Genomic DNA, 13,488 nt, shown 5'->3' on the forward strand with positions numbered 1-13,488 from the left:
AATTTGTATGGAAATACAAAAAACCTCGAATAGTCAAAGAATCTTGAGAAGAATGGAACTGCAGCAATAAACCTGCCTGACTTCAGACTATACTACAAAGCCACAGTCATCAAGACAGTATGGTACTGGCACAAAGACAGAAATATAGATCAATGGAACAAAATAGGAAGCCCAGAGATAAATCCACACACATATGGACACCTTATCTTTGACAAAGGAGGCAAGAATATACAATGGATTAAAGACAATCTCTTTAACAAGTGGTGCTGGGAAAACTGGTCAACCACTTGTGAAAGAATGAAACTAGAACACTTTCTAACACCATACACAAAAAAACTCAAAATGGATTAAAGATCTAAATGTAAGACCAGAAACTATAAAACTCCTAGAGAGGAGAACATAGGCAAAACACTCTCTGACATACATCACAGCAGGATCCTCTATGACCCACCTCCCAGAATATTGGAAATAAAAGCAAAAACAAACAAATGGGACCTAATTAAACTTAAAAGCTTCTGCACATCAAAGGAAACTATTAGCAAGGTGAAAAGGCAGCCTTCAGAATGGGAGAAAATAATAGCAAGTGAAGCAACTGACAAACAACTAATCTCAAAAATATACAAGCAACTCCTACAGCTCAACTCCAGAAAAATAAATGATCCAATCAAAAAATGGGCCAAAGAACTAAACAGACATTTCTCCAAAGAAGACATCCAGATGGCTAACAAACACATGAAAAGATGCTCAACGTCACTCATTATCAGGGAAATGCAAATCAAAACCACTATGAGGTACCATTTCACACTGGTCAGAATGGCTGTGATCCAAAAGTCTACAAGCAATAAATGCTGGAGAGGGTGTGGAGAAAAGGGAAGCCTCTTACACTGTTGGTGGGAATGCAAACTAGTACAGCCACTATGGAGAACAGAGTGGAGATTCCTTTAAAAACTGGAAATAGAACTGCCATACGACCCAGCAATCCCACTGCTGGGCATACACACTGAGGAAACCAGAATTGAAAGAGACACATGTACCCCAATGTTCATCGCAGCACTGTTTATAATAGCCAGGACATGGAAGCAACCAAGATGTCCATCAGCAGATGAATGGATAAGAAAGATGTGGCACATATACACAATGGAGTATTACTCAGCCATTTAAAAGAATGCGTTTGAGTCAGTTCTAATAAGGTGGATGAAACTGGAGCCTATTATACAGACTGAAGTAAGTTAGAAAGAAAAACACCAATACAGTATACTAATGCATATATATGGACTTTAGAAAGATAGTAATCATGACCCTATATGCAAGACAGCAAAAGAGACACAGATGTAAAGAACAGTCTTTTGGACTCTGTGGGAGAGGGAGAGAGCGGGATGATTCGAGAGGGTAGCATTGAAACGTGTATATTATCATATGTGAAGCTGATCGCTGGTTCAGGTTCGATGCATGAAACAGGGGCACATGTGCACCCGTGGCTGATTCATGTCAATGTATGGCAAAAACCACTACAATATTGTAAAGTAATTAGCCTCCAATTAAAATAAATAAATAATTTTTTAAAAATACTTGTTGAGAGAAAGAATGAAAGACAAAATGAATAAAGTGGATGAACTAAGGTCCCAGCCCAGCACTTGCTCTACAACCCCCGCTGTTGGCGTTGAAGAGAGTGACACCATAGTCACCCAACTACTGAAAGAACTTGTCAGGCTTTCAGAAATTGCAAGTTTCTTTATTCAAAATGATAGCCTGACAGCAACACTTCTGAGAGAAAGAGAAGTCGTAGCAAAACATAGGATTTGATAGACTTTGAGTTAAATACAGCACAGCACAGCACCCCCAGTGCACTCATTCGGTTAATTGTGGGCGGAATTATTTGAGCAAAACATTTTGTGCCTACAAGCAACTGCAGGTGCAGGCAGAGAAGATTGTAAGAATCTTTACCCAAATTTGGTCTTTGCAGTTCCCCCAGAAGCTGGCACTGGTTCTCTTTCCTTGTGGTTCCTTCAGTCCCTGTTTTGATGGCGGAAACACTATGACAGCTGTGAAGTTTCTTTGGCGAGTGTATCCACTCAGGCAGATTCCCTGTATCCTTTCCTACTCACCAGAGGCAAAGAAACAAAAAACAAAAAAGCTGAACATGTGTCCCTGAGTTTATTATTTCAGGAACTTCATGGAACAGGGGCCAGAACTTGAGGAATCCTCTATCCATTGTAGCATTCATTCATGCATTCATTCATTCATTTTATTTATTTTTATCTCCGATGACTGTCTTAGAAAGCAAAGATGGGCACAGTCCTTACCCTCACAGAGCTTATAACTAACTGTGTAGGTAATTGTTAAGTTGTGATAAAGGTTATAAATAAAAGGTACAGAGTGTTAAGATTGGGAGATGCTAACTTTAGCATAAAAATCAGAGAAGAGTTACCTGGGGAAACTAATTTTGAACTGAATTTGGGACAATGAATAGCAACTAACTATGGGAACCAGACTAGGGTGGAAAAAGCTGGAAAGTATTTCAAACAAAGGGACCTACAAAACCCTGGCATGGGGAGGATGTGATGTGCTGGGGAATTGAAAGGCTAGTGTGGCTGGCACTTAAGAACCTAAGGAGAACATGTAAGAGATAAAGTTCAAAAGGAGGTATATCCATTAGGATATTTTAGGTCATATTGAGGAGTTAAAAGCTTTATCTGAGGAGCAATGAAATATCAGCGAGCTATTGCTGTATAAGCTCCAATACTTTGGCCACCTGATGTGAAAAGCTGGCTCATTAGAAAAGGCCCTGATGCTGGGAAAGATTGAAGGCAGGAGGAGAAGGGACAACAAAGGAAGCGATGGTTGAGTGGCATCACCAACTCGATGGACATGAGTTTGAGCAAGCTCCAGGAGATGGTGAAGGACAGGGAAGCCTAGTGTGGTGCAGTCCATGGGGTCGCAAAGAGTGAGACACGACTGAGTGACTGAAAAACAACAGCATTGCTGCATAACAAATTATCCCACATCTCACTAACTTAATACAATGATCAATTATAAGTCACATTTACAGGTCAGATAGGAGTAACTGATCTAAGCCGTGTTCAGTTATTGTGGCTGTGCTCCTTTGATCTTATCTGTGCTCAGCTAGTCTTCACTATGCTCTCTCCTTTGCTTGCAGGTGAGCTAGAGGCTCCTTTCCAGAATGGCTTGGCTGGAGCACTTTACCTGGGGAAGCCTCCTAACCCAAGGATCACCTAGGCAAATCCTCTTTACGATGATGGCAGGAGCACAAGTAAGCAGGCGGCAGCATCCCAGGCTGCACTGTCACTCCCATCTCAAGCTACTGGGCAAGGCAAGGCAGGTGCTACAGCTCAGATTCAAGACGTAAGAAAATAGCCTCTTTATTAGGAGGAACTGAGCAGTCACTTGGCAAAAGATGTGAATACAGAGAGAGGTGAAGAATGTAAGAAGTCATGAATGTCATGAAAGTAATAAATTATAAGTGAGAAGCTAACAAAAGTTTGTAAACAGGATATTGACTTTGTTATCCAAGGGAATTCTCCACAGAACCAAAGATCTATTCCTGCTACTGCTACTGCTAAGTCGCTCCAGTCGTGTCCAACTCCGTGCGACCCCATAGACGGCAGCCCACCAGGCTCCCCTGTCCCTGGGATTCTCCAGGCAAGAACACTGGAGTGGGTTGCCATTTCCTTCTCCAGTGCATGAAAGTGAAAAGTGAAAGTGAAGTTTCTCAGTCGTGTCCGACCCTCAGTGACCCCATGGACTGCAGCCTTCCAGGCTCCTCCATCCATGGGATTTTCCAGGCAAGAGTACTGGAGTGGGGTGCCATTGCTTTCTCTGAGATCCATTCCTAGGAGGGCCTTAAAAAATGGTTCTGTAATATATCCAGACACTTATCTATCATCCTAAGCTCTGTCCCCACTCCAAACTTGTAGAATCTTAACTTCTCCATTTTAAACTTTCCAAACCATCTCCTCTCTGTCACTACTGCTATTCTCCTTGGTTTCTACACCTATCATCTCTTCCCTGATTTATCTTAGTTCAGTTCAGTCACTCAGTCGTGTCTGACTCTTTGCGACCCCATGGACTGCAGCACTCCAGGCCTCCCTGTCCATCACCAACTCCCGGAGTCTACCCAAACTCATGTTCACTGAGTTGGTGATGCCGTCCAACCATCTCATCCTCTGTCGTCCCCTTATCCTCTGGCCTTCGATCCGGCTGGATCTTTCCCAGCATGAGGGTCTTTTCCAATGAGTCAGTTCTTCGCATCAGGTGGCCAAAGTATTGGAGTTTCAGCTTCAACATCAGTCCTTCCAGTGAACACTCAGGACTGATTTCCTTTAGGATGGACTTGTTGCAGTCCAGGGGACTCTCAAAAGTCTTCTCTGACACCACAGTTCAAAGGCATCAATTCTTCAGCACTCAGCTTTCTTTATAGTCCAACTTTCACTTCCATACATGACTACTGGAAAGACCATAACCTTGACTAGATGGAGCTTTGTTGGCAGTGATGTCTTTGCTTTTTACTTTTTTTTAAAATTTTTTATTATTATTATTATTTTTACTTTACAATATTGTATTGGTTTTGCCATACATCAACATGAATCTGCCACAGGTGTACACGTGTTCCCCATCCTGAACCCCCCTCCCACCTCCCTCCCCATACCATCCCTCTGGGTCATCCCAGTGCACCAGCCCCAAGCTTCCTGTATCCTGCATAGAACCTGGACTGGCAATTCATTTCTTATATGATATTGTACATGTTTTAATGCCATTCTCCCAAATCATCTTCCCCCTCCCTCTCCCACATAGTCCAAAAGACTGTTCTATACATCCGTGTCTCTTTTGCTGTCTTGCATACAGGGTTGTCATTACCATCTTTCTAAATTCCATATATATGCATTAGTATACTGCATTGGTGTTTTTCTTTCTGGCTTATTTCACTCTGTATAATAGGCTCCAATTTCATCCACCTCATTAGAACTGATTCAAATGTATTCTTTTTAATGGCTGAGTAATATTCCATTGTGTATATATACCACAGCTTTCTTATCTGTTCATCTGCTGATGGACATCTAGGTTGCTTCCATGTCCTGGCTATTGTAAACAGTGCTGAGATGAACATTTGGGTACATGTGTCTCTTTCAATTCTGGTTTCCTTGGTGTGTATGCCCAGCAGTGGGGTTGCTGGGTCGTATGGCAGTTCTATTTTCAGTTTTTTAAGGAATCTCCACACTGTTCTCCATAGTGGCTATACTAGTTTGCATTCCCACCAACAGTGTAAGAGGGTTCCCTTTTCTCCACATCCTCTCCAGCATTTATTGCTTGTAGACTTTTGGATCGCAGACATTCTGACTGGCATGAAATTGTACCTCATTGTGGGTTTGATTTGCATTTCTCTGATGTTGAGCATCTTTTCATGTGTTTGTTAGCCATCTGTACGTCTTCTTTGGAGAAATGTCTATGTAGTTCTTCGGCCCATTTTTTCATTGGGTCGTTTATTTTGTCTTTGCTTCTTAATATGCTGTCTGGGTTGGTCATAACTTTCCTTCCAAGGAGTAAGCATCTTTTAATTTCATGGCTGCAATCACCATCTGCAGTGATTTTGGAGCCCAAAAAAATAAAATCTGCCACTGTTTCCACTGTTTCCCCATCTATTTGCCATGAAGTGATGGGGCTGGATGCCATGATTTTAGTTTTCTGAATATTAAGCTTTAAACCGGCTTTTTCACTCTCCTCTTTCACTTTCATCAAGAGGTTCTTTAGTTCTTTGCTTTCTGCCATTACAGTGGTGTCATCTGCATATCTGAGGTTATTGATATTTCTCCCAGCAATCTTGATTCCAGTTTGTGCTTCATCCAGTCCAGGATTTCTCATGATGTACTCTGCATATAAGTTAAATAAGCAGGGTGACAATATACAGCCTTGACGTACTCCTTTTCCGATTTCGAACCAGTCTATTGTTCCATATCCAGTTCTAACTGTTGCTTCCTTACCTGCATACAGATTTCTCAAGAGGCAGGTCAGGTGGTCTGGTATGCCCATCTCTTTCAGAATTTTCCACAGTTGATTGTGATCCACACAGTCAAAGGCTTTGGCATAGTCAATAAAGCAGAAATAGATGTTTTTCTGGAACTCTCTTTTTCGATAATCCAATGGATGTTGTCAATTTGATCTCTGGTTCCTATGCCTTTTCTAAAACCAGCTTGAACATCTGGAAATTCACAGTTCACATATTTCTGAAGCCTGGCTTGGAGAATTTTGAGCATTACCTTACTAGCATGTGAGATAAGTGCAATTGTGCAGTAGTTTGAGCATTCTTTGGCATTGCCTTTCTTTGGGATTGGAATGAAAACTGACCTTTTCCAGTCCTGTGGCCACTGCTGAGTTTTCCAAATTTGCTGGCATATTGAGTCCAGCACTTTCACAGCATCATCTTTTAGGATTTGAAATCACTCAACTGGAATTCCATCACCTCCATTAGCTTTGTTCGTAGTGATGCTTCTTAAGGCCCACTTGACTTCGCATTCCAGGATGTCTGGCTCTAGGTGAGTGATCACACCATCGTGGTTATCTGGGTCATGACGATCTTTTTTGTACAGTTCTTCTGTGTATTCTTGTCACCTCTTCTTAATATCTTCTGCTTCTGTTAGGTCCATACCGTTTCTGTCCTTTATCAAGCCCATCTTTGCATGAAATGTTCCCTTGGTATCTTAATTTTCTTGAAGAGATCTCCAGTCTTTTCCATTCTATTTTTTTCCTCTATTTCTTTTCACTAATCACTGAGGAAGGCTTTCTTATCTCTCCTTGCTATTTTTTGGAACTCTGCATTCAAATGGTATATCTTTCCTTTTCTCCTTTGTTTTTTGCTTCTCTTCTTTTCACATTTGTAAGGCCTCTACTAATAATACCCCATTAGTTTCTCCTCCTCCAACTTACCTTCCACCTCACCCCCAGAGCAGCCTTTGATCTTATCTCTTCCACAAGGTAAAATTACTCCTTGGAATGGCATTCAAGGTCCCATTTAAGATGGTTTTGTGTTCCTTTCCAGACCTCTATTCTTCATTCTCTCTCCTTTAAGCACTATCATTCAGATATAACTGAGCCACTGTCTCCCTCAGCTGCCTTCACCCTGGCATGCTTCTGCAATCCTGCACACTTTTATTTCTGTTATTTCTGTCTAGAATTTCTTTTTCCCTTATTGCTCATCTGGAAAACCATTCATCCTTCACAACCTAACTTAATTATCATCACCTGTTTATATCTGCCTACCTTCCAGACACCTATTACAGTGTATGCAATGTTTTGTTTCCAGTCCTGTCTCCTCTTACAGAGCTGGGGGAAATCCATCATCCTTAGCCATGTGTAACATAAATCAGATGTGAGAAGAAAAGTTTAAAATTATTTTTACAAAATGCTTATTTTGACTGGTGGGCTTTAAAATGCTTTGTATTTCTTATGCATATTTTATAATATGTTAATGCAGAAGTACAAAATATAATTTAGAAATCATAAATAGAAATTATTATTGCAGATGCATGCTCAAAGTGTTTTCTACAAATTGGTGTGTCCAAGGAAAAATTTTGGAGAGCGTACTTCTAGACAATGTACTCCTTAATAATGGATGGGACCTTGATGTCAAAACCAGACTTGAACTTGCTAAGTTCTAATTCACAGCCCAAAGTGCTAAATCTCCCAGGAGATTTTCATTGCAAAGCTGAGCAAAACTGTCAGCTAAAAAGTAGAAGGACCATCCCCCAGGCCCTGACACACAAACAGGCAATTACTGAGGAAGATTTTATGGAATGTTGTAGTTTTCCTGGACTCCTGGTAATAAATTTAAAAAAAAAAATGTTTCTGGGTAGGTAGGAAGTAAATGCCTGCTGCTTTTATGGGATGTATCAAAGGTTTGTATCCCCTTGAATCAAAACAAATCATGCCTGAGGAAGAATTCTAGGGAAAGACTAGCACAGGTAATTCTTCTCTTTATGATCTATTCTGGAATAGTTGTTTGTATAGGGGAATCCCACAGTATCTACATTTCTGGCATAAACACAGCATAGTTGAGAGAAAGAGTGTGAATTTACACTGTTTGTCAATAAACAGTCCTCGTTCAAGAGACTTTTGCCACTTCTGGGTCAGTAGCTTGATCTTTGTCTACTGCCAGAAATAAAAGTGATTGCTTAAATGTCCTTGTCACCAGAACAAAATGACTTTCCCTACATTTAAAAACAAGTGCTGACAACTCCAAAAACAGATTATTTCTAACAATAATAGTTGAGCTTTTCCACATACGCACTGTGTCCTGGGCACTCTGCTACCTACTTAATCCTCAGTGTTTTCAATATTCCCATTTTATAGATCAGAAAACTCAGAGCTTGAATGGCTTGCCTAAGGAGTTGCAATTAGTCTCTTGTGGAGCAAAGATTAGTGCCCACGTCTGTCTTCAACTACAGTGAAAGCTTTAAACTATCTCGCTAAACCAAGTCTAAAAATAAATCAATTAATCCAAATGAAGGGGCTGGAGAACATTAAGAAGTTTTCCCTGTTCTCAAATTCTAAGATTACTTGAAAAAAATGTTCTGAAATATTATGTAATATATTCTGAAGTCAAAGAACCATGCCTTTGTTTAACAGCCACTGTTCTGGAAGCTCCATTCCTTAGCACCCCATCTAGCCAGCCAAATACTCAAGGTTGCCCATACAGATTACATGCTACTGAGACAAAAACAAAAGTCCAAAATCTATGGTTATACCAAAAGACTGTGTGTCCCCACCATCGAAGCACATGTGACTTCCTGCTGTTTTCTCCTTGCCAGATGTAGAAATGAATGTCTTAATCCCAGGAAATTTTTATAATTGCTAAAGATGACTATTGCAGCTTTTTTCAGAAACATGGGCTCATTTTTAGAAAAGAAAAAATAAAAAAGATTGCATAATGGCTGAGTGGAAATTCACAAGCAGATAGTCAGGCAAGCATACGTTGGATACACATTCCTACTGTAGAAAAAGAGAAATGCATTTCAGCTTAAATACTAGTTTTGTTATGTTTCTAGATGAGAGATAATTTTTAAGGAGTTTAACTTTTTAAACAAATTGTGTATCAAATAAATACTTCTAGAGATCTCGTCATTAAAAAGAACAAAGATAAAATGTTTCAGTAGAATATCTAATTTAAAAAGAATGGCATGAACAAAGGTTGTTCTCTAATAAGAGGGAATTAAAAAAATAAAACTGATGGAAATCTTGAGCATGTGTATATTTCTCTTCAACTTGCAGATTCTGCCTAGATCCTGGCCATCCCCATCTCCGTAACCATTCAGTTCTTGACTAGCTCCTCCCTTTGCTCTTCTCTCCCCCTCCATCCAACCCACCACAGGAATTTCCTGAGATCCATCCTTGGTACTCCCTTTCTCTTTTCTACCCTCTGTCTTCTTTTTTTCAGTGTATTTTTTACTGAAGTAAAGTTGACTTACAATGTTATGTTATTTTCAAATGTACAGCAAAGTGATTTAGTTATATATATATTTGTGTGTGTATATATATGTATGTATAAGAATGTGTGTGTATATATATATATATATATGAATGTTATTTATCAGGTACTTTATCAGATTCTTTTCCTGTATAGGTTATTACAAAATACTGACTATAGTTCCCTGTGCTATACATTAGGTCCTGGTTGGTTATCTATTTTATATATAGCAATGTGTGTATGCTATGCTATGCTATGCTAAGTCGCCTCAATCGTGTCTGACTCTGTGCGACCCCATAGATGGCAGCCCAACAGGCTCCCCCGTCCCTGGGATTCTCCAGGCAAGAACACTGGAGTGGGTTGCCATTTCCTTCTCCAATGCATGAAAGTGAAAAGTGAAAGTGAAGTCGCTCAGTCGTGTCCGACTCCTAGCGACCCCATGGACTGCAGCCTACCAGGCTCCTCTGTCCATGGGATTTTCCAGGCAAGAGTACTAGAGTGGGGTGCCATTGCCTTCTCCGAATGTGTGCATGTTACCCCCAAATTCCTAATTTGTCTCTCCCCTTCCACCTTTCTCCTTTGATAACCATAAGTTTGTTTTCTATGTCTGTGAGTCTATTACTCAGCCATAAAGAAGAATGAAATAATGCCATTTGCAGCAATATGGATGGACTTAAAGATTGTCCTACTGAGTGAGGTGAGTCACAGAGAGAAAGACAAATATCATATGACATCCCTTCTTTGTGAAACCTAAGAAAAAAAAAGATACAAATGAACTTATTTACCCCCTTTCTTTTGCAGGGACCCTTATCACTGCCCGTGTTCCAATTTTCATTTCCACATATATAGCACCATCACACTCTTTAGCTGGCATCTCTCTTCCAGGCTCCAGCCTCATTTTTCTAATTGTTCACTAAAACTGTTTACTTTGAAGTATTCAGCAAATTCATTCAGTCATTTAACAAGTGAATGTTTGAGAGCTGTTCATGTGATTGACATTGTGGAGATCCTGGTGAAGGAAGCAGCCCTTGTGGAGGTCCCTGCCTTTGTGGATCTTAAATTCTAGAGGCAAAAGATAGACCAAAGAGTAAACTGAAGCTAAATCTATAGTTGAATGGTGATAAGTGCTTCTCAGGGAAGGGAAATAGGGAATTTTGAGGGGAGAGTGATGACTTTAAAAATGGTCATCAGTGCGGGCCTTGCTGAAAAGGTGCTTTCTGAATTAAGACTGAAGGAGGTGAGGGAGCAAGATTAAGAATGCAGGTTTGAAATTCTCACATTTTTTTCTTAATTTATCCCTCTCTGCATCTCCCCTGTGGTAACCATAAGTTTGTTTCCTATGTTTGTGAGTCGATTTTTGTTTTGTAAATAAGTTCATGTGTATCCTTTTTTTAGATTCCACCTATCTGTGATATATGTGATATTTTTCTTTCTCTGTCTGACTTCACTCAGTATGATAATCTCTAGTTGCATCTGTGTTAATGTAAATGACATTATCTCTTCCTTTTTATGGCTAAGTAGTATTCCATTGTATATATGTACCACATCTTTATCCATTCCATATCTTTATCTGCTTCCATATTGGACACTTAGGCCACTTTCATGTCTTGGCTATTATAATAGTGCTGCTATGCACAGTAGAGTGCACACATCTATTCAAATTATGTTTTCTCTAGATATATGCCCCGGAGTAGGATTGCAGGGATTTTATGGTATCTGTACTTCTAGATTTTCAAGGTTTGAGAGTCTTGCAAGAAATGCAGGAGGAAATTTTTTTAAAAAGGAGGCAGTGGATGTGTATCAAGCATCCATACCAAGGAGCTCTGAGACTAGTTCTCACCAGCACCTCAAGGTCAACATGCCAGAACCTAAACTTGTCACCTGCAGAAACAGCACAACATTTTTCTTTTGGTGATTCCTTCCGTCAACATCACCAAACACAAGACCTGGCTCAGGCCAGTTACTCACTGTGCTTTTTAGAAGAACAAATGAACAGCTATTCTATGCTCTAGACGAACAAGGATAAATAAGAGTCCCCCCACTGAAGGAGCAAACAGCCTGAGCAGAAAGACGGCATCTTAGTTTTGGTTCCCCCAGATGCAGGCCCTGGGTTAAGGATTTGGGTACAAGTCATTAACTTGGAAGGTAAAGGGAAATACTGGTAGGGGAGCAAGAAAGGGAGACTAGATTAGGAGAGCATACAATTAGAGTGTATTGTGGAGCCAGCTAGCACTTATCAAGCCAGGGAAACTCCAGGAGGCCAGACAGACACAGCTCAGATCCTGCCCCAAGACAGGCAAGCTAAGGTACTATACCCCAACTCCCATCAAGCTTTGGCTGAGGGCTAATCCTAGAGGGTATTATTTCCTGAGCCCCAGTAACAAGAGAAAGCCCTTGGGAAGCTACAAGATGCATATCAAAAGGATAAGGGGAAATGGCTACTGCTAATACAGTGGAATATTTATGACACCTAAGGTGACCTCTGGAGAGGTGTGGAAAAGCAAATGCAGTGTAATGCGATAAGTTAGTAACAGGGCTCAGCTGATATGAATCAGTCCCCACCTCATGACTGGGCTTAGCATGTCTATAAATGAACATTTGTTAAATAAGTGTACAAAGTACAATAAGAAATAGACCTGAGACAGCAACTATTTCCCAAAATGCATTTGCCGCAGAAACTGGTTAGCATTTTACCTTTTTCTTTTTTTCTTAGGAAACCTACATTCCCCAGCCTCCTTACCAGTTAGGTGAGGTCATGTGATTGAGTTCTGACCAATAGGATGTGGTCAAAAGGGATGTCACCACCTCCAGGCCTGGTCTACTAGACCCTCTCAAGCACAATCCTTCCTGCTTTCTCTTCTTCTGTCTTCATGAGATATTCTGAGGGCCTAAAAGATGGAAGGATTTGGGGTCCTTGAATTTGCCACTTGGAGAACTGCCTTGAGGAACAGTTTCATCAGGGGACAATTCATGTTGGATATTTGTTGCAAAGGAAGTAAATTTGTATTGGATGAGGCCACTGAGATTTTGGACCTGTTTGGTGGAGCAGCTAGACTACCCTAACACAGTGGGTATTCAGTACATATTTGTGAACACATGGCTGAATGAATGCTAATTGGAAGGGATGGTCTATTTCACTCTGCTCAAAGTTGGCAATGCTAGCGGGAAGCTTGAGAAAAGTGGGGTTTTGACAATAGCTGAAGGGAAAGGTGAAATGACATGAATAACCAATTTCATTTCACTCCTAGGGTCGCCCAAGGCCAAGCCTGCTATCACCCTATAAGCAAGGCCTGTATTATTTAAATTTCCCCTGCAGAAATATGAGCCCATTTTGCTCTATCTTATCCCCAACAAAAGTGGAAAAGGTTTGGCTTCCTGCCTGCATAAAATTACCTCTCATACACTTCATAGTTTTTGTTAAGTCACCCTCTCAGTGCTCCTAAGTTCTCATTTCATAAGTTAAATATGGAGACTAGTTTTGCAATTTCAGCCCTTTGGAAAATCCTCTTTGCAAGAGAATCAGTGGCTGAGGTTAAATTTACATGGAGTGGTTTTTTCCAGAGTTGGTTGGCTGATCCTTCTCGTCTTCCTTGACTCCTCCTTGAAGGAAGGAGGCTGAGGCACACTACAGCCTAGAGATTTTCAAATGGAAATACAGAGCTTAGAATAATAGAAGTATTAGACACTAGCTTTGTGCTTTACACTCTTGGTCTTACTTGATTCTGGCCACAATCCTATAAATAAATCTTATTATTCCCATTTAACAGATGGGAAAACTGAGGCAGAAATACATAGATGAATTCATGGACAAAAGGTCACACAGCTGATATGTTGTGGGAACACACAAATGTTCCCACATTTGAACAAAATGAACCCAGTGCTGTTCATTTTCACTATAATATGTTGTTCTGGTGCCACAAGCAGGTTATTTACTATTATAGTGTCCCCTCTTTCCTCCAAAAAAGATAAAGTCCTAACCCCAGCACCTAAGAGTATGAGCTTATTTAGAAATT

Source organism: Bos mutus, chromosome 10 (assembly GCF_027580195.1).
Source record: "Bos mutus isolate GX-2022 chromosome 10, NWIPB_WYAK_1.1, whole genome shotgun sequence".
NCBI lineage: Eukaryota > Metazoa > Chordata > Mammalia > Artiodactyla > Bovidae > Bos > Bos mutus.